The sequence below is a fragment of the Lytechinus variegatus genome, chromosome 3 (genome assembly GCF_018143015.1).
Source record: "Lytechinus variegatus isolate NC3 chromosome 3, Lvar_3.0, whole genome shotgun sequence".
Taxonomy (NCBI): domain Eukaryota; kingdom Metazoa; phylum Echinodermata; class Echinoidea; order Temnopleuroida; family Toxopneustidae; genus Lytechinus; species Lytechinus variegatus.
In genome coordinates, this window is record NC_054742.1 from 68955841 (window position 1) to 68978961 (window position 23121).

The following is a 23121-nucleotide window of genomic DNA, read 5'->3' on the forward strand; positions in this document are numbered from 1 at the left end:
ACTTTGCATACGTTTGTACTTAATAATTTATGACAACAATTTTCACAATATTCTGTGAATGTTTTTTTTAATGCTGAGTATGGAGAGAAATCTTCTTATCAGTAGTCATAATTGCATTGAAATTTCGAATTTCAAATTCGATGGCCGCAGCAAATTGTTCATGTGAATATAATGCCTTTGTCGCTAGAGGGCTCTGTTCGTAAAATGCATTGAGTGGATTTCGGATCTTCTTGAAATGTGCTCCGCCACGGGAAGACTCTGATGAGCAAAAACTTGGATATCATAATTTTCCCGTTCAAGTTATCTGTTCTGTCGTTTTGAAGGCGGTTTGAATTTTAAACGAATTATTATTATGATATATGTAATGTTTGTTTTTTTACCTGTACATAGCATTCTGCAAAATTAGATTATTGCATAAAATTGATAGTTGATAAATTCTTATGTTTGTCTCGTTAGACCGAAACGGCATCGTCCTATTTGTAACGCCGGATGTCTCACATTGATTAATATGTTCGGTACGATAATAATTATAACTGCAAGACTTCATTTTATATATTTTGCAAAGCCAAATGTAATTCAATCAATCAAAATAGTGTTGTACAAGTATGTGTTTGTCGAGGTATGTAATGTTTTGTAATTATTTACATAAATGATATCGATCCAAATTAACTTCCTGTGCCACTTGTCATTCCATCATCGTAGATTAAAAAATGTTAGACAAAAATACTTCAATTTTACCGATCATGTGCGAGGGTGTTTGTGTGCGTGTGGGGTATATGTGAGGCGCTGCGTGTGTGTGTTTGTGTCACTGGGGTACCGTTGGGGGGGGGGAAGGAAAGGAAGGAAGAAAGAGCTAGAACGAAGAGAAAAGGGGTAAGATTTTTTTTGATAATTATGTCAGAACCTATCATAAAATCATATCTTTTTATTTTGAAAAGGTCAACATATTTGCTTGCTATCTGGGGACTCTTATCACTCACGCCATCTTGTGTCACCTTAAATTTCTTGGATCATTGGTTTGTGCGTTAATGAGAAATGTACATTATGCGGACTAGGTTTACTTAAACTTTCTTTGGAACAAGAAAGCTCCACGTTAGGGTAGACCGTTATATTCTCGAATTCATCATCTTTTTTGTATGTGTGGGTGAGGGTGTGCGTGGGGGCGACTCAATCTCGTGAAGGAGCTGACATTATACCCCAACCAGATGGACTATTTGATTTCCATTCATCCGTCGTTGTCGTACATCTCTTCAATTTAGAATACTAAGTAAACTGGGGATGTTCGTCATAGATAATACATGCCCCTCCCCCTCAAAAAAAGGGGGACCAGGAGCCGGTTGGTTCTGTCGCTGTATGGCCGATTATGGCCGCTGTATGGCTGCTATGCTTCAAGCATATATTTGCTTATATAGTTTGCCTCTGCATTTTACTCATATGTATTTTTAATGTATTCATGTCTTTCTCCAGTCACTTGGTTATGTACTTTATGCTATATTATGATTATGTCTCAAGCATTGTTAATTTATAGTATTTCAATAAATGCAGAAAATCCTGCAAAAAAATATATATATAAATGTGGGACATTCTGCATGAATGCGGTATAATGCAGTAGCATGCAAGCTCCTTGTCAGTACGTAGGTCGAATATGATGAGGGAAACATGTTAATATATATAGTAAGGAAAAGGATGGCGTACCATGGAGATAAGCTTTTTAACTTAAACCCCGAGTCCCGGCCCCGGGTATTGTGATTGCATAGCTAGAAGAGATTGAGATGTACGAGTCATAACGGTTTATTTTCAATTCGTCTAATGCCAATTCGTCCAACAGTCAACTCGTATGCTATCATTTGGTCTACTATCAGTTCGTCCACTAACCACATGGTCTACTTTCATTCAGGATAATGCCATTTCGTCTAATAACCAGTTGTACAATAGCCAATTAGTCCATATACCATTTGGTCTATACTTAATAAACTAAAGAGTTAATTTTTACAAAGAGTGAAAAGGAAAATGGGTATTAGACCAACTGGTTATTGGACGAAGTGATGACTGGACCGAATGGTTATTGGACCAGATGGTAGTTAGACAAAATTTTGATGGACGAAATGGCACTAGACTAAATGAAGGTAGATCATGTTGTGAGTGGACGAATTTTACCGTCATAACTACCCCGCAAAATAAATTAATAAAGGTGTTCAAAATTGTTCTAGATGATTGACTCAATAATTGACTATATGAATAACAATTATGACTTAACACAATAAATAAGTAATCTTTTATTCAGAAACACTGTAAAAAAATATTTGGTAAATTTTTACCTCCACGACGGTGGAAATTATATGTCCAACCAGTTTGGGGCAGTATTTTACCCAGTGCGGGAAGCATATTTTCCAGTAAGGTTACAAAAAGTAAACAGCTCTATTACTTTAGAATGGGCAAAATTTTCATCACACTGGATAAATGAAAATGCCCCAAAGAAATGCCCAATGTTGGTTGGACCGGGTTGGACACATCTTTTAGAGTGTATCCATTGATGAATAAAAACGATATCCTTAATTAAGCAGTATAAGGGTTTCAAACTTAAAAAGCCAATTCACAAGCCTTATACAGATAAATTTCACAATCAATTTCTGTTAAAGGATGTAGCGATGTGTCCCTGAATGAAATCGGAAGGGTTCTGCAAAGAATAATAGCCTGAGCAAACTTTTCCGTCCACAGAAAATTAACGTTCTTTATTATTTTGAAATATATATATATATAGGCCTATATGAATATCCGATATGTCTCCCTCTTGTGTGCTCCTGACGGAGTTCCCTCATCATCTGTCTTCCACGCGCCCGGTATATCTTCGGTGAGACAAATTATGATGATCGTGATGCTATGATAGCAATCATACTTGATGAATCGTGACTTCGTTGGTGGCATTAATGATGATTATCCTTTGGATGAACAATCCATTATCTTTACCCTACACCATGTTATTCCTCTACAGACTCGTACAAAACAATCCATCAAAATCAACACGCAAGGCAATCAAAATATAGAAATACTTATTTTATTTTTGGTTTCATAAGGTTGGCACGGAGGACATGATGCGTCGTGCGGCAATTACACAAATTGTCAACAATTATGTGCAAGATTGCCCGACGAACATCATACGAAGATGAATGTTTAGAGCAGACAGGCTTTGGAATTAATTGACGAATTTTGTGGAGTTGGAGGAGAGAAAGTGGTAAATAAGCAATTAATTCGCGACGAAGGAATGTCATGTGTAATCAGCGGGTATAAGCCGGCGTGAAACAAACTTGACTTTCCGACCCTCTCAACGCGACTTGGCGGCATGTGAGACACATTATGGTATTACAATCAGCAGATCAGCAAGAAGGTGACGAAAAATCGACTAATGTTGGACCAAAACCAAATGTCTGTTAAGAATATTCAATTTCTTTTTCTTAATGATGATCCGTTATTTATCATTTTAGTTCAGTGTGGTTAAAATCTTTTGAACAACCCAACCCATTTAGAAGAATTTGACTTTTCATCTTTAAGAAGTCCTTCGCTGTTTACGCGTCAAGGTCTTTAAAGCTTCCTTTGAAGGCTTGATGAACCCTTGGGATTGGTGATATTGGTGTACCTTCGGGCTACAATTAAGATGAAGTGGCTGCCAGCCATGCCGATGATTAGCCAAGCGTTCGTGAATGTCAAGTTTGCAACACTGATTTCGCCTTACCACATCCTCAATATAGTGCCTTGTTCAGCCCGTGTAAGTTGTGATTGGAATCAACTGCTCAAAGGAATCGTTGCTATCTGCATTTGAAAGGAGGCCACAACGTCCAGGAAATGATCAACCCCAAGCAAGAATCAGTGTTCGCACCGACTTACCCCCAGTGTTGAAAGCTGAGAGAGGAATTCTGGCTGCAAAAGCGTACAAATTCAGGAAAGAAAACAACCTTTCAACCAAAATAGTTGTTGCCGGCACAAAAGTTATCCTGTACACCAAATCAAAAGAATCAACAGAATGGAAGCGTTACCAAGAATAAAGGAGTAAGAACCCAAGATTATTCTTGTTGCCCTAATACTAGAGCAAAGTTGTCTCAAAATAAAAATAATAATATAATGATAAGCACAAACAATTTTTCCGGAATGTTCTTCAAATTCTAATAACTCATATCCTATGTAAAATCAAACGCCTTAGTTGGATCAAAGCTCACCAACACGGTCATAGGCCTACAGACTTTAAACACACGTGTATGCTGTTTAAATTGCTTACAAGAAACTATCCTTGTGTTAGTGTCCCTACCAAAAATCTGTTATATCGAATTCTTATAGGCCTGATAATCAGACAAGTATTATAATCCATATTTTGACATAAACATTGTTTCCAAATCGTTTAGTAAACGAAACACATTTTAATATTCATACAGCTATAATGTTAAGGTTGAAATTTATAAGCGAAACAACAACATCCAAATCTTCATAAGTCCTTCACCTAAAGCAAATAAAAAAATCTCTACAATGATAAGTAAATAAAAAATATATATTGTGAGATGCATTTGCCAAAATGTGAGGACTTGTACTATGTGAATCTTTTATTTGAAATCTGTCAATTTCTACAGAGATTGCTAAATATAATATCTTCACACCTTAATATGCACTTATTATGATATCAGCCAAATTCAGCCAAATGTGCAGATATTATGTGGTTTTGTTGTTTAGGGAAAGGAAAAATATTGATGTCACAATACATATAGATTGTATAATGAAAGAATAAAACATTTTGTAAACAAATCAATTTGAATGAATTGGAGATACAGTGTGTATTTCATCTAACTACATATGAATTTGCACGCGGTTGTATATAGCTTGCTCAAATACATCCGAGTAGGGATCTATCTTTAACTTGAATAGTGACGATTTATGCAGATGTTAAACTCAAGACTATTATAAGTATACAAATGTTTCACGAAATGTGAAATATATATAATCATAAAATACATTTAATTCAATGTGGAACTTCTGTTTCAAATGTGACAACTATTGCAGATATTGTCATCAAAGCATATACTAATCATATCTCACTATATGTCATCAGATCCATTCAGTCAAAAGTTGAAAATATTTGGTTGTGTTTTGTTCGAGGAAATTATAAATAAATTATTTTGTAAACAACAACCAAATCTGAATAATTTGACAATATATCGTGAGACTCATAGATGTGAATGTTTACACGCGGTTGTATTTTATTTAAATACATTCGATTCATTAGCAATCTTTTACTTGGAATGTAACGACTCTGTAGACACTTTTTTTTCAATCATAACTAAAAATAATGTGTCTTTTTTGTATCAAATATATCTAGCTCTAGTTAAATCTTTTACTTATATGAGATCGGACTGCAAAAGTTGTTAAACATTGGACTATCATTAGTATACAAACCATATATACATTGAGATGCATTTGCCAAACGTGAGATATGAGGTAATATTTTATCCAAACATATATAATTCTATGTGGATTTAATATTTGAAATTTGTCATTTTCTGCAGATATTTTTATTAACATAAGATTATCATCAATATACAAAGTATATTTCAATATACATTATTAGAGAGTCAATCAACAAACTGAAAATATGTGGTTGTGTTTTTGTTCGAGGGATAACAACTGCTTGTAAGTCTTTATAGAGCTTCAGTTAAATGCGTTAATTTCTAGATTATCTTGAAGGAAAATATTGAATATATTATATTGTCTTTGTAAACACCACAATTAAATTTCAATATATCATGAGTTTCATTTAGCTAGTTGTGAAAGTGTACACTAAATCTAGCTCTATGTGAATCTTTCTTTTTTTTATACTGGAGATGCGAAATGTCTGCAGATATTGTTAAAGAAGTGACTACCATTAGTATACTTCACATATTTCATCACATATTGTGAGACTCTAATATGTGGATGTATTTGTGGATCTAATTTTTTTTTTTTTTATTGCTGTGTAGCTAGAATGTGAAGGTGCACACGCGAATGTAGTTTATTCACCGTGAGCTGATATCAATTGGAAGGCTCGATTTGTCATTTTATTATATCTTGTTTTTGGCGCCTCAAGTGAAAAATTAGACTAAATCGATAAACATAGGGAAGGGAAAACAAATGTTTTATGTAATCAACTTCCTGATTGCTGCAATTCACTATATGAGTGAGTTTAGGGACACCTCATTGCTTTGTTTCCGGGAAATATCAACTGTGCCTATGGCGGTTTACTGGACCGTACCTTTATACCTTTCTTGCTATCTCGGTGGCCATGTGACGTGACGGGGTGTTCCATTGTTATTAATCGGTGAATAAACTCATCACGTTGTCCATGCATTACCCGTTGCCAGGTCAGGGCAGGTTTTATAATCATTTGATCGTCCAGACATTTATTGACAAGTGAAATTTTCCCTTCCTTGCATCCACCAGCTTTTGCTGAATCAACCTGTATGCAGCCATTATGTGTATAGGCCCTATGCAACCATGCATTATGTGATTATACCACGCATATCCATTGTGGCACCACCCTTTGGTTGTACATGACATTATGTGCTAATTTATCATCATTTTCACGAACTATCCTTCTTTCAGAGGTCATGAATCAATTTTGAAATTTTGAGAAACTTGTGTTTAATTTCTAGCTTTTAGAATTTACTTTTTTATTTTGAATACCAACACAAGTGATCGATCATGAAAAATAAAAGACTCTGAAATTTAACGAGATATTTAACAATTTGCATCTCATTAGAAATTAACAAATTAAAATTTTTCTTTGATTCTGGATTGACTCAGACCTCTGAGACACTTCGTGATGCCGAGGCCCAATTATATCAATATATATAAATGTATATTTTTTCGATAGGATCGAAACCTTTATTTTGTATCCTTATATTATTACAGTGCCACTGACATTTCGTGTTTAAAAGGTTCCTTCATATACAAATCATGGCTTAGACACTCAGAAATAAGAGTGTTCATTACATTTCGATTATGAATATTCATCAGATTCCGGTTGTAGGATTTGAATTCTCCAATCATCAACTCCATCATCATTGTCATCATTTTCATCATCATCATCATAATCACCATCATCATCATAATCACCAACAGCAAATTCTATTTCACATTCATCCATTTCTAGTTTTTTTAAACTTCATCCTCTCTTCATCTCATCACCATCTTGCTGTCACGACACAGAAAATTTACACACAAATAACATGTCATACCAATAATCTTAAGTTTTTGGTAATATTAAATATTCCTCCTGAGTAATGACATGGACATTTTTTCTATTTTCAATACAAACAATATATCATCTGATAATAACTATTACTCAACTGAAGATTTTACTTCTAGATTTAGAGACATGGAACATAAATTCAGTTTGCTTCATATTAATGCTCGAAGTTTGAACAAAAATTTGAGTCATTGGAATCATTACTTTTCACTTTAAACAATTTCAAATTTTCCATTATTGGTGTCACGGAAACATGGCTTCACAATACTTCACCTAACATATTCAGTTTGCAAAACTATAATCTCATTAGGCGTGACCGGAAGAACAAAGAGGAGGAGGTGTAGCATTTTACATCAGTGAACATTTACAATTCAAAGTAAGGAAAGAATTATCATTAAAACAGAGTGAAACTTTATTCATAGAAATCACGAAGCCAAAAAGCAAAAATATAATTATTGGATTGATTTATAGACCCCCTCATGATAAAGTAAATTTATTTTGTGAAGACCTTGAAACATGCCTTCATACTATTAGAAAAGAAGAGAAACAAATATATTTAATGGGAGATTTTAACATCAACCTGTTATCCCAAAATAATGAACACGATTTATTCCTACACACAATGCATTCATTTGGCTATTATCCCCATATAGATGAACCGACCAGAATTGATAACCATTCATCAACACTTATCGACAACATTTTTTCAAATATATTAAACAGAGATATTACCAGCGGATTGTTAATATCTGATATATCGGATCATTTGCCGGTTTTTTCATTTTGCGATAATGATATTCCAAAAGAAAAAATACTCAAATCGACAATGTATAGAAATGAATCCCAAAATAACATTGAATCGTTTAAAAGGGATCTTGCAATTGAAAAATGGTTGGATGTATTTCATGAGTCTAATCCAAACATTGCTTACACAAATTTTAACAATAAATTGCAGACATTTTACGAGAAAAATTTTCCCTTGACATCACAGGTCAAAAGAAACAAGGCAAAAATGCCATGGATTTCTAAAGGAATTTTAAGATCCATACGTACCCGAAATAAACTTTACAAGGCATTTTTAAAGAACCCTTCTATTCAAAGCAAAAATAAAATACAAAACTTATAGAAATAGACTAACCAATACAATTCGAGCTTCTCGCAAATTATATTATTCCGAGAAGCTTTACAAAGTCAAATCAAACATGAAAGCAACATGGGAGATTATAAATGATTTGATTGGCAAGAAACCCAAAACATTACCCAAAGATAATTTCACAGCTCATAATCTTGCAATAAATTCAGAAGATGTAGCTGATACCTTTAATTCTTTTTTTGTTAACTTAGGACGCTCCTTGCAAACAAACTTGACAGAACTGATGAAAATTTTGGAAAATTTCTTCCCACACCCATTAACTCTTCTTTATTCTTTAACCCAACAAATGTTCAGGAATTAATTGAAATAACAAAAAATCTAAAATCAAGCAAATCACAGGGGATTGATAGAATTAGTACTTCCCTTCTTAAGCAGATCATACACTATATTGCCTCTCCTTTGTGTCATATTTTCAATCTCTCAATTAGCACTGGAGTATGTCCTGATTCCCAAAAATTGCAAAGATAAATCCTGTTTTTAAAAAAACAATCCGCATGAAATAACAAATTACAGGCCTATTTCTATTCTTCCCAGCATTTCCAAAATATTAGAGAAGATTATTTACAATAGACTTTATAAGTTTCTAGATACTTTTCATTTTCTAAATTCTAACCAATATGGATTCAGGAAAGGACATTCGACTGATCAGGCGTTAATACAAATATATGATAAAATTACAAATGCAATGGCAAATAAAGAACATATAATAGGCGTATTCATGGACTTAAGCAAAGCCTTTGACACTCTTGACCACCAGATATTACTTACAAAACTTGAAAATTATGGAATTCGCGGAATTACACTATCTTGGTTTAAGAGTTATTTGTCCAATAGAAAACAATATGTAATTCACAATAATATTTCTTCTGATTTTCAGTTAATACAATGCGGAGTTCCACAAGGATCAATCCTAGGCCCCTTGCTCTTTTTAATATATATTAATGATTTGACTTCTGTAACACCTTTATTATCATATGTATTATTTGCAGATGACACCAACATTTTTTGTTCACATAATAGCTTAGAAACTTTAGTAGATATAATTAACCGTGAGTTACCAAAACTATCTTTGTGGTTTAAGTGTAATAAGCTTTCACTCAATATAGACAAAACAAACTTTATATATTTCAAGCATACAAACTTGCATGGTAACGAATTTCCTTATAATATAAACATAGACAATATTCCTCTCAAAAGGAAAAGAGAAACAAAGTTTTTAGGTGTCACAATAGATGAAAATTTAAATTGGAATGAACATGTACGTTGTATAACTACTAGTATTTCTAGAAACGTTGGTATACTTTACAAAATGAAGAATATAATTCCACATACAACTCTTGTCATACTATACAATTCATTAATATTGCCTTATATATCGTATTGCAACATAGTTTGGGCAACATGTGCAAAAACTAAAATTAATACAATATACTTATTACAGAAAAAAGCAATTCGAATCTGTACTGATTCTCAATATTTATCACACACAAATCCATTATTCCATAAACTAAAGACTCTAACAGTATTTGACATAAATACTCTTCAAAGCTTACTACTTATGTTTAAGTACGTAAATAACATGCTCCCACCGTCATTCCACAATTTTTATACTCTGAATACATCTATTCATTCATACCCTACCCGTAACTCTTCAAATTTCCATTTAATTAACCCCAAATTGCTTATTGCGCAGAGATCCATAAGACACCATGGTCCAGATTTGTGGAACTCTCTACCAGAGCCTGTCAAACAATGTTCGTCTCTTCACTCATTTAAGGCAAACGTTAAATCTATGTTATTATCAGAATACTTGAAGTAAAATTTCTGTGTCGTATCCTTTTTATCGTGAATTTATTCCTCCTTCGTTTTATTCATTACCAATATCTTCATCTTGACCATCATCATCTCCATGGCCTTCATCATCATCATCATCACACATCATCATATCACCATCACCCTCAGCTATTTGAAAGAATATGCCCATTCTGCTTTATCAATGTTATAAATGTATTAATTCAATTAGTATAAGTTTGGGATTGTCATTTTTTTTTTTCAAGCAATCTGCTTATGATGACAATCCTTCTCCTGCAAATTGTTAACATCATATAGTCAATCATTTTTGTCTGGAATTATCTTTTTAGTAATCTTTATTTACAATTTATGCCAAAAATGCTAACATATTATGTTTATTATGTTATGAAAAATGTATTATACAAATGTTATGGATGCAGAAGAAAACAATAAATCAAATCAAATCAAATCAACTTAAAGGGGTATTCCTGGCTGAAAATAATGATATCCAAATGAACAGAATAAAATTCACCGAGCAAAATGCGAAAACTTCATCAAAATCTGATAAAAAATATCGAAGTTAGTGAATTTTAAAGTTTCTCCTCACAACTCTCTAGTTTTACCATCGAGAAGAAACTTATCAGGAAGTGTCTGGTCGAGGAGGGGGGGGGGGGCGCACGGGATTTACCCCCTTCCCTCAACAAAACTGTTTAAATTGTATATCCCTTTTGGTATCCTTATAATGTTTACTGCTTTTCATAATTTTTTTTCACTTTGGGTGGGTATTTCTGCATGAAAGTGAGAACATTCCTAGTTTTGTCCCATTCATTTATTTATTCATCTATTTATTTATTCATTCATTCAGTTAGTTATTTAGTTAGTTAGTAAGTTAGTTAGTTAGTTAGTTGGTTGGTTGGTTGGTTGGTTGATTGATTGGTTGGTTGGTTGATTGGTTGGTTGTATTTTGCGTTTCATTTTTTCTTCAGGCAATTGTATCAATGGATGAAGATGACTGATCTAATTCCCCCATCCATCCCAGTTGCTGAAGACATCTTTGCCCTTTTGCTATGGTAAATTGGTGTTACTTCGTTGGAGATTTTTCATGGTTTACTGCATGTGAGTTGCACCATGTTTAGGCTGTAATCAATAAAGGGTCTCATAATTACATCGGATCCTCATGTTAGTGGGCGTGGTCTATTTAACTCCACAGTCTCCTCCAACAACCCCCTTCGGGAGCATACGGGGGAACGATCACGTCCCCTTTATCACACAGTCAGGGAAAGGGCAGTTGGGCCTTCTTAAGCTGGTCTGTTTAAATCGTTAGACGCAAGCCGAGATGAAGCATCAAGTATATTAAAACGGAAGGCCATAACCATGGCTAAAGTACACAAGTTTGATTTCATTTAGTCAACGTGCTAAAACATTTTATTGTTCAAATGCCACGGAGATGTGTTCATTGCCGGCCGCGATCGAGAAGGATGCAGTCGATAAAATAGATACTAGTAGCAAAGGACTGACTGGTAATTTCATATTTAAACATTCTAGAGTTTTTGTTCCATTGACCAGAATTCTACAGCGGCTACAATGATTAAAGTGATATTACTCGAAAGTGTAGAAGAAAGATTGTGGCGATGAAATGATATATAAACTTGGTCTTAGATGGGTCAAACGAGATTTCTTTCACTCAACTGTCCCCCTTAAAATATAAATCATCGGCTAGATATATTTCTGGGTAGTCTCTATCTCTCCTCTTTTCATTCTGTCTTCCTTTCCTGTCTTTCAAACTCTTTATTTTCCTATCCCCTTTCTTAATCGCAGTCTGTTTTCTATTATTTTCCATCGCCAAGATCGGCATAAGGTGACGACTTTGATAGTGACGATTAATACGGCTCATTGGACTACTCAATTCTTGGTAAAAACCCTTCTCGTCATAATTTCAACTTCGGCATTCAGCTTCGCCGATCATTCCTTAAGTATTCAACAAAATGAAGTGGGGGAATAACGTGCAATTTGGGTAGAAATTGCCCAGTGCCTATGCGGATTAACACCACCACCGTGATCAGAAGAAGGAGCTCACACGCTTTCATATTTCCTCTTTCCCTATTCTCTCGTTTAATTCCGTGACATTGACGGATCACGTCACAGAATTCTCAGCCTGTCGCGTTTCATGAAAGCGCAGACGACTCTGGTGCTTTTCTTGATTTCTTCACCCTTTTCCCGCCACATAACACGATCAAAGAAATCTCAAGGCATTTCGTCATTGACCGTCTCCCCTTCTCACTCTCGTCATTCTCGTCATAATTTCGACACTTTTTTTATTTTTCATAATATCTTCCTTCAACTTTGCCCGTGCTATTGTTGCCCTTTTCACTCTCCCGAGCCCTTTGGGCCACCATTACTCCGATGAATACTTGGGAATAATTAGCCTCTCAAAAGAAAGTTAACTGTAGCGATCAAGTCGATAATTTCCCTTCTCCTTTTCAAATTGTTTGGGGTTGACATCTGTCTAGGAAATCGCTGTTACATGACTGCTAATACGTGACCCTTCGGGCTGCAATCTTTCTTTTTTTTCTTCGTACTGCCAACATCACCTATTTTGTCTGAGTGCATGCCTTTATTTCCTCTTTCATTCTGTCTCCCCCCCCCCTCTCTCTCTCTCCTTATATTCATCCCCTTTCAAACTCTCTCTCTCACACACACATACACACAAACACTCCCCTCCCCCTCTCTCCTTCTCTCTCCCTCCTTATTCTCTTCTATCCTACCACCTTCTTCCAGTGCGAACACCAGTGGGTCAAATGTATAATTTTCGTCATCCTTCCAAACCCTTAAAAAATCGCGGACAAACAACGTCTATTTTAGACACACTCTGTCTTACAGACTGATTATCGTAAAATGCTTCTGGACCCCGCTGCATAAAAGCTACTATTACGATAACTCAATATTCCAATAAAAAATACCATGGCAACGCTGAACACCGACCAATCAAAATCAAGGATTCCAGCCAAGTTACCAATTGATGGCAAAGTTACCATTATGGTAATTTTCATGCAACAGGGCCAGGCATAGTAACTAATTGTTAACGAAAATGATCATTTCTATTTCAGTCTATTGTTCAAGTTTGTCCCTGTTGTTAAACACCTTTTCCCGAAATTAATCTTTGACCCATTAACCCTGCATGCATAGCAAACAGTACAATTGTTGTTCTTTGTAATTTAATTACAAAATCGAACTCTTCTTGCTCATCTACGTCAGAGCCTATCATCAAAATAAAGAGAGAAACGTGAAGTTTATTATGATGTTAATAAAATACCATAAGTCATTTGCCAATTTTGACAAATAGACCGGGAATCCTGGTTGTCTTTATTATGAGACGCACTGCACTGACTGCAATGCTTCTTGGCCCATAAGTTGCTTTTTTTAATTACCAAAACAGTAATTTCCCATCGCTTTGCTCGCTTATGGGATTACACAATGAACCACAATAAAAGTAACTATATGAATTGAGCACAGGGTGTTTGGATGATATTCCAGATGAATTAATTCCATGATGTTTAAACAGGTCGTACCCCCCCCCTTTCTCTCTTATAAAACTTAATCAAAATGTATGTGCAGCTATTCGTCACCCTGACCCTCTCCCCCATCCGTACACATATCCACGCACGCACTTACGTCTCATTAAAATAATAAGAACTTCGTAACGAAACAAATGTATTTAGATCCCATAAGTAAGGAACAATTATAAATCAATTCCTTCTATTTGAATGTATGTAACTGAAGAAGATAAACGTATACCCAACGCTCTATTTGGGGATGGGGGGTAAACGATTTGGCGTCTCGTCAGATTGTTACAAAAAAAGTAGTCCCGATGCATTTGCCCTCCCACACACTGTCTCACAAAAGAACAAGGAAAGAAAAAACACTGAGATTAAGGCGGTATCACAAATCGAAGATCAATAATGGCCAGTGAAAGGGGTCTATTACGGGAACGTGGAAGACCTGTGAAAGCTTAAAGAAACACCTTCTGTCCTTATACCCACAAAAGAGTCGGCACAAAGGCTGCCGACGACGGGAGCCCATCCTAAACAAGAGGGATCACAAACGGCCCCTGTGCTCCATTAAAACATAACAATGGAAAAGGTGACAGAATAGCGAGGTAATTACTTTCGAATTGGGAAAACTAAGAAAGTCTATTTTACGGTGGTGTACCGCTGACAACAGGGGCGGGTATATGTATAGAATTTCGTCTTTTCATTTCTGAATTACAGGTATTGGTAAGGGGGAAGTTGGCGACGCACTGGTAGCAGTTTCGGGCGTGCTTTTGAGATGACGAAGAAAGGGCGTTCGTCGACAAAATGTAAGATATGTTAGAAAACAAACAGAAGATCGAATGCCTTTCAAAACCAATTGATATTTCTCGGAACAGGTTATCATTTAAAAGGACAAACGAAAATCTTTAATTAGAAATACAAATAATGTTATATTTCACAATAAAACAAATACACACAATTCAAGTTGTTAACCTTTCGCAGATAAGATCTCGTGATTTAGCAATAAATCGTTTACTTTCTCCAGATTATTATATAATTCTATTATAGATGTTTTTTCTTAACACTTAACAATGTTTTTAATATGGTTTATCCTGTATTCTCTACACCCTTCATCACCTCGGTGCGGCCGGGTACAGTCTATTCCTCAATAACGGCACATCTGTGCACTTCGTCGTGTGCGCGTATATCTTCAGTTTCCCAGCCCTTGCTGAGGGCCATTTACCATACAATTGATCCAATATTATTTCTTGCCAAAATAATTGTCTCAATTACAGAGTCTATCACTATCATGGGCTCGCTTCCTTTGTAAGAAACACGGGCTTCTCCACGCCCCGAAAACCACAGGCTTCGTTGTGGCGCGAAAAAAACAGTAACCGATTTGTAGCAATATCACTCGATGAATTGTGATAACTGATACGGGCCTCGCAAAAAAAAAAGAATGACCACTTGTGAGATATAATTCGTTGACCCTTGGTCAGAGAAGACTGACCGATGGTCAATGATTATCTAGGGGTGGATACGACACGACCCCAGGTATTAAGATGGAATCTGAAACCTCCGATATCAGTTTCTGGTAAAAACAGAAAGAGTGCCGAAAAGTGGGAAGGACATAGTCGTCACCGCAACCGAAAGCAGTTTTCGTCTTCAAACTATACCCACAGATTGACCAAAACTTGTTGTCAGTACAACTGGATCTGAAACAACATTAATCTTGATTTCAATCCTAAGAAATACCGTGTAATATTGAATGTTTTCAATATGTTCAAGAAGGCAAATTCACTGATTTTATGTGCCTTTTCATTAAAGAATACATACAGTATGTTATGCTTGGATAGATAATTTCCATATAATGGCCTTTTCAACAAAGGTAAATATTCTTTATTCTTTAATAAGCTGACTGATGTACTACTAGTCACATGTCGGGAGTACGCAAAATCATACGAATTCGACCCAAAACTAACAAGAAACGAATTATTTCTATCAAGATACATTCGGTTCGTAATGGTTTGTAAAACTCGTCAACCGCTGAACAAATTATTTTTGCTCAGAAAGTGATCCCGTTTCATCTCGGTCCCCTGCCTTTTCATCGACATGTACAAATGGCAAGATAAATAAGGGTACAGCGCGAGAAACCTATTGAAATGAAACCATTTTGGGCTTGGTCCCATATACCCATATTAGTGTTGGCACACTTTTCTTAGCCGAGTGGGCCCTCCTCTTCGATCGCAACTTAACACCAAGATCAACAACCAAATGCCATCCTCGGAAAATAACACCTTGGAAACCTATATGCCTATTTTTACAGCGGCACCAGGAAAGAAAAAAAGGAGTGGGGTATACCGACAAACCCCCATTCTACCTTTGTGATATAGTAGATTTGTGTTAGGGATACCCCTTGTATAGCCACACAGCTTGGATCGTCACACCCTATTCATTAAGGTGGCACAAAGAACCGATCACTTTCTTCCGCCTCCGGTATTAAGAGAAATCTTTTCGCTAGTTTTGGGGCGGTTATTGATCTCAGGTTTTCTTTGAACTATTTGGGAACTTAACAGAGAATATCTTCTCATTTTCCGCTCTCGAAATTGAAATGAAACTAGCAAAAAAAACGGACCGAAAAACTGATACAATTGCCAAACGAGAAACGCAACCCCAGTGGTATTATTATCTGTGATAGGAAAATGAATAGGGCGGGCGCTTTGCGTTTCTTTTTCCCCTCCCTTTCAAGTGTATTTTCATCCAACCTTCTGCTCGCGATGCATCTCCAACGAGTTCTCTTCGATATGCCGCACCAACTTCTCCTTCTTTCTTGTTTCCTTTATACCTTTTTTAACCATTCTATTTAAATGTACTGCAGTTTTGTATTTAATGTAATTCATTCTGAGCAGCGGTTTTATATCTTCCTTCGTTTCAAGGGCTCCTCCAACATGTCTTATTTGATGGGGTACTATACATGCAGATAAAGATCAGCCGAAATTGCAATTCCACTTAATTTCGTCTACCCCCTCTTCTCTCTCCATGACATATAATTACATATGTATACATACATACATACATACATACATATATGCACACATACATGCACACATACACACACACACACACACACTTTTTTCCCGCTTTTTTTAAAGCCTTTATTCAGATATCACATTTTCATGCATACAAAGGTAATAATCAAATACATGTATACAAATTAAAGTGAAGTACATGTATACAGCAATATAACAAATTAAATAATATACATTTTGATATAGATGTTTCGAACAAATATTATCATAACCCATAATACCAATAAAAAAACCCACAAAATTTCACATGTATTTACTATATAATATTACCGTATTGCATGATGAAAAATCAAAAGTAAAGACTTTTTAAGTGAAGAGGTTATCCCATAATAATAATAAAAAGTACTTATACATGTATATCCATGCCTCCAACTTTTGTAAGACAATACAAAAAAAGTCTCTCTGTTTATTCTTAGAAAGTATGCAATAATCTGAATAAAGATTTTATATATAAAACACACACGAAAACAAAACAGAACACAACAAAAACAAAACAAGCAAAACCCTTTCCATTCCCCCAAGCAAAATATTCTCTTTTTTGGGATCTACTCCAACATATCTTTTGCTAACACACACACACCCTCACACCCACACCCACACACACACACACACACACACATATATATATATATATATATAATATATATATATATATATATATTAAATAAATACACACACACATATATATACATACACACGCAAACATCGGGTATACACACGCACACCTAATCCCTATCATCATGTCTATATCTCTCCTCCGTGCTTTCCAAACATTCCTTTGAAAACTATGACGTTTATTCTAATTGATTATCATTTCTCCCTTATACTATTCATTTTCGATTCCGTCGCTCCCTTTCATTTGCTATCCAAAGAAGATGGTAAAAGAGCACTGCTTGACACTATCCCGCACGTATACAAATGATAAACTCAATATTCATTCTGACAGCATCCCCTTACCCCTCAACTTTTTTTTTCTTGTTTTCTGTACAGTTTCTTTTCCTCGTTTACTCAAATGTACTTATTTTGGCATTGCCTCATATCGACTTTGTTGTTTTATGTTTCATAGATCCATATTTTATACTAGGCCTCTGCTTAAGTTGGCACATGATCGAGTGCGGTAAGTTTGCTATATTAACAAACAAATACCATACTAACAGGTCACATCAGCCTATGTCAAAATCTAGGATCCATGTTAGTTACTATTATGGCAATGTAACCATAATCGCAAAAATATTTTCGAAAAAGGACTCCTCGTCTCCCCCTTCCAACCGTCTCCCCCATTTCACATGAATTCTATCATTCTCTTTCGTTTTCCCTGGACTCATTTTCGAACACCGTACCTTCTCTCATCTCCGCTCTGCTTTCTTCGCACCTTTTGAAAGTGAGCCCGAGCCAAGGGCAAGACGGGGTGTAGGCAAACCGTTTAATCCTGCAAACTTGACTTTTTGGCGTGGGGTAGATTTCGGGTCTCCATTGTTTGCCCGGCTTCTATATGCACTTGGATTGGAATCGGTTACACCGTGCCGCTAAGGACCCGCTCCCGGTCACACTCCATTGTACTTTCAACTGCTAAAAATGGGGGGAAAGGGGGATATTATGCGCTCGTATTATAATCATAAAAGGCCTGCTGAGAATAAGAGAGACGGAGAAGTTTCAAAATGTAAGCTTTTTTGGTTGGAATGGAAGTTAGAAAAATATTTGTTTTCCATTATTCACCAGTAACAAAAATGCAGTTATATAATAAACGCACAATATATCCCCATTTTCACAAATATCTGTTGATAGATAATGAGATCTCATTCTTTTAGGTGACTATAAGGGAAAATCATTTTACTCTCTTAAACATCAAAATCACAGTTTTAGGACAGACGCATAATAATCCATTGATGGAACGCATTCTGAAATGGAGTTTTCATCATGGCCAAAGCACAAAGCTGATAAGGTCTATTAAAGGATTCAACCAAACTATACTCTGGGCACTACTTGTGAGAAGATTTTAAGAGAAAGTCACTTTAAGACTAAAGTACCCCAAACGGATCACGGAACCAATAATCATTGTTAATTAAACATCCATACCAATACCAGCGTGACACGCTCCACCTCTCCCATGATGACCACACCCACCGCCCCACCCAAAAGTATCCGCACACGCACTCCTATCAGAAAACAACCCTTAATTCTTAAACTTCTTTTCGAGTTTCGACCATCGACTCAATGCAACAATCGAGTAGTCCCTTGACGAGGTGTATCATAGCCTTTCCCCATAACTAGGCGGCACCTTCAGCTCTCGAATGTAACACTTCACCTCAGTATACCCTCACACCTTCGTCTGGTCATTGCACTTGAAGTTAAGGACAAGGCCTCCAGAGATTCCCAGCTCAACGTTGGTTTTTCGCTTGTCGATTTAAGATACCCTTACACTCGGACACGCCGTATCCCCGTGTAGTCACACTACGAAAGATCCGATTTTCTTCAACTGTATATTCATGCATTTTCATTCATGTTTGTGTCATTTTTGTTTCCAACCTGACAGTGTGAAACTTCTGAGATTTATTCAAATGCATATTTTGGGGTTCATGTTGGTATCATCTTCTTACATTTTAATAACTTAAAAGATATTTGTTATGCATGTGAATAAATCAAATTTTGCAGAGTGTGAACAAGGGTAAAATATGATAGGCTATAAAGCAGAAGTAGGAAAAGCTCGTAACAAAGCGTTGCGAGTAGACCACATATTTTAGTAAATTAAAAGATATTTGTTATGCATGTGAATAAATGAAATTTTGTAGATTGTGAACAAGAGTAAAATATGATAGGCTATAGAAAAGCAGAAAAGGCTAAAGCGTTGCGAGTAATAATTCATAATTAAAGGGGAATGAAACCTTTGGAATGAGTAGGCTTGTGTTGAAACAGAAAAATCAAAGAATAACATTAAAGAAAGTTTGAGAAATATTGGACAAACAATGAGAAAGTTATAAGCATTTAAATATTGCAATCACTAATGCTATGGAGATCCTCTCATTGACAATGCGACAAGGATGTGTGATGTCACGTGTGAACAACTTTTCCTTTGATGGACTATAAAATACCCCCAAAATGTCTCTTTTTGCTTTTTCTTATGGTGATACAAACTTTTATCCGTGATATATTCTTTAAAAATCTGTATTACATGCCCTCCTATAGAAAGAATACATGATCTACTGATAGATGTGATAAAGGAGGCAATTTAAGTGAAATAATACTAGTGTAATGGGAGAGTTGTTCATCAGTGACATCACACATCTTTGCCGCATTGCCAATGTGAGGATCTCCATAGCATTAGTGATCGCAATATTCAAATGCTCATAACCTTCTCATTATTTGTCCGATTTTTCTCAAACTTTCGTTGATCTGTTTCTTTGATTTATTTGCTTTCACACAAGCTATCTTATTCTAAAGGTTTCATTCTCCTTTAATTATGAACATAGAAAATGCTAAGTTTACAGTGCCAAAATTAACTTGATCCAGACACTCTTTATTGGTACAGTCTTTCAAGGGATGCGCTAACGTTGCGTTTCAGTCTTCAGATTATAGCTACGATAAACATGATATATGAAATATACAAAAAAATAAGCTAGCGCTTGGGCCTAATGAGATATATCTTTCTTTTTAAAGAATACATCTAAAATGTTAAACTTCAATTTTTAGGATTATCCCTACCCACGCCCCCTACTGGCAAACGCTGGATCTACCCTTGTTTATCTACGCATTGTTACTAATAAATCAATGAAAAGCAAAATCGTGAAATTTAAGTTCAGGCTAAAAAAAAGTCGAAAACAATTCATTGCTTAACTATAAAAAAAAACCATCAGGTCACACATTCATGTAATCACCTAGGAAAAAGATAAACAACAAAAATTACTTTATAGACCCCTCCCCCCTTACATACAAACACCCACAACCTGTCAGTCTTAAAACACTTTAATTCTAATATTGATTGTATCACTCAGTCTGACCATAGATTCTGGAACAAATCAATTACTAATAACTGGCATACACAAGCTAAAACAACACATTGTTTTGAATTAATTCATTCCTCCTAATACAATATGAACTGAATATACCTATAGTTTACATTGAAATGAACTATAATAACACGCTGATATTGTGACCATCTAGATATCAGGCGTTCTTATATATTATGATTTTCAAGATTCAGTGAGAAATGAACTAAGCCTGACCCCAATGATTAGGAGATGCAGCGTTATTATGGATACTCCAATACGGTATCTGGTATATGATGGTCAATGTCATTTTTACTCGACCGATGCAAAAAAAAAAGATAAATAAATGAATAATGGTGCGAACGAGGTGCGTGAGTTGGTGGCGTAATAAGATTATGTTACTGCTACGTAGAACGGATCATGTACTGGTGTCACACCTGTTAATATTTCCCTCAAGACACGCGTGTGAACAAAGTAGTAAACAAATCCATGTAAAATAACGATTATGTTTACTACCACTAGACAGGAATTGCGAGTAAGACTTTTAATGTCTGGCCATCGAAGGATTTGTTGACCGCTTCAATTTGGACATAAACCAATATAATTTATGGAAACATCTTGTGACGAGATGTCATTCCTCGCCTGGAAGAGTACAGCCTAAATTCTTCAACCAGTCAACAGTCCCCAAATCTTATTTCTTCCCCATTTGGGCAAAGAAGTTTATTGTTTGCCCTTCCTAGAGATATATTAGGCGAATCATATACACATACATGTATATATAGTCTTTTGTCAATCGGCTTATCATATTACAAATCCTAGGAATGTTAGGTCAAAGGTATAAGATTTGCCTCCTTGTTGCGATTTGCCTCCTTGTTGCGGGCATGCAAGGATCCGATGACCGGGGTAATAATAAGTCTGTAAAGCGCTTAGAGACGTCGTTCCGATGTATTAAGCGCTATATAAATGCGGAATATTATTATTATTATTATTATTATTATTAGGCGTATGAAACTTGTCGCAGTTTATCTTTATCTTAAAGGAGAATGAAACCATTGGAACAAGATAGCTTGTGTGAAAACAGAAAAATCAAAGAAACAGATCAACAAAAGTTTGAGAAAAATCGGACAAATAATGAGAAAGTTATGAGCATTTGAATATTGCGATCACTATTGCTATGGAGATAGCAAATTGGCAATGTGACAAAGATGTGTGATGTCACTGATGAACAACTCTCCCCATTACTTTAGTATATATTTCACTTGAATTGCCTCTTTTATCACATCTATCCATAGATCATGTGTTCTTTCTACATGAGGGCATGTAATACATATTTTTTAAGAATACATAATGGATAAAGAGTTTGTATCATCGTAAGAAAAAGCAAAAAGAGACATTTGGGGGTATTTTATAGTCCACCAAAGGGAAAGTTGTTCATCAGTGACATCACACATCCTTGTCGCATTGCCAATGGGAGGATCTCCGTAGCATTAGTGATTGCAATATTCAAATGCTCATAACTTTCTCATTATTTGTCCGATTTTTCTCAAACTTTCTTTATTCTTATTCTTTGATTTTTCTGTTTCTACACAAGCCTATTTGTTCCAAAGGTTTCATTCCCTTTAAGTTAAAGTTACACGCTAAGTAATATTCACAATTTATTAGCCGCGTGCATAATTGGCAACAGTGCAAAGCCTATCTCGTCTACTTCAGTGTCCATGTCCGAATCTAGTGTTATCTTATCTACTTGACCACCATACCATTATAAAGGACCAACGAGTCCATGCATATTAATTACCCTCTTGTGAGATTTATCTTGAATGATGCCGAATAACATATTTAAATCAAACCTTGCATTTTTTCATCAGTGTTATTTAGTTCAAGTCAACAACAGCGTTGTGGCCCAGTGGATTAGTCTTCGGACTTTGAAACAGAGGGTCGTGGGTTCGAATCCCAGCCATGGCGTAATTTCCTTCAGCAAGAAATTTGTCCACATTGTGCTGCACTCGACCCAGGTGAGGTGAATGGGTACCCGGTAGGAAGAAATTCCTCGAATGCTCGAGCGCCCCATCAAGGTAGCCGTGCTAAAGCCGGGGTAATAATAACAGGGCCCGCTGGGAGAACAGTTTTCGGAACTGAAGTGGCTACCCTGGGTAAATATGCCGCTATTATTATTATTATAATTATTTAGTTCAAGTCACTCCATTGCTGGAAGGAACCACTTCTCTGTCGCTCCTTCGCTATGCTATACGGTCACATCGGCGTCAACGACCCAGACAGACTAAATCTATTACGTTACTTCCAATGTGGAGTT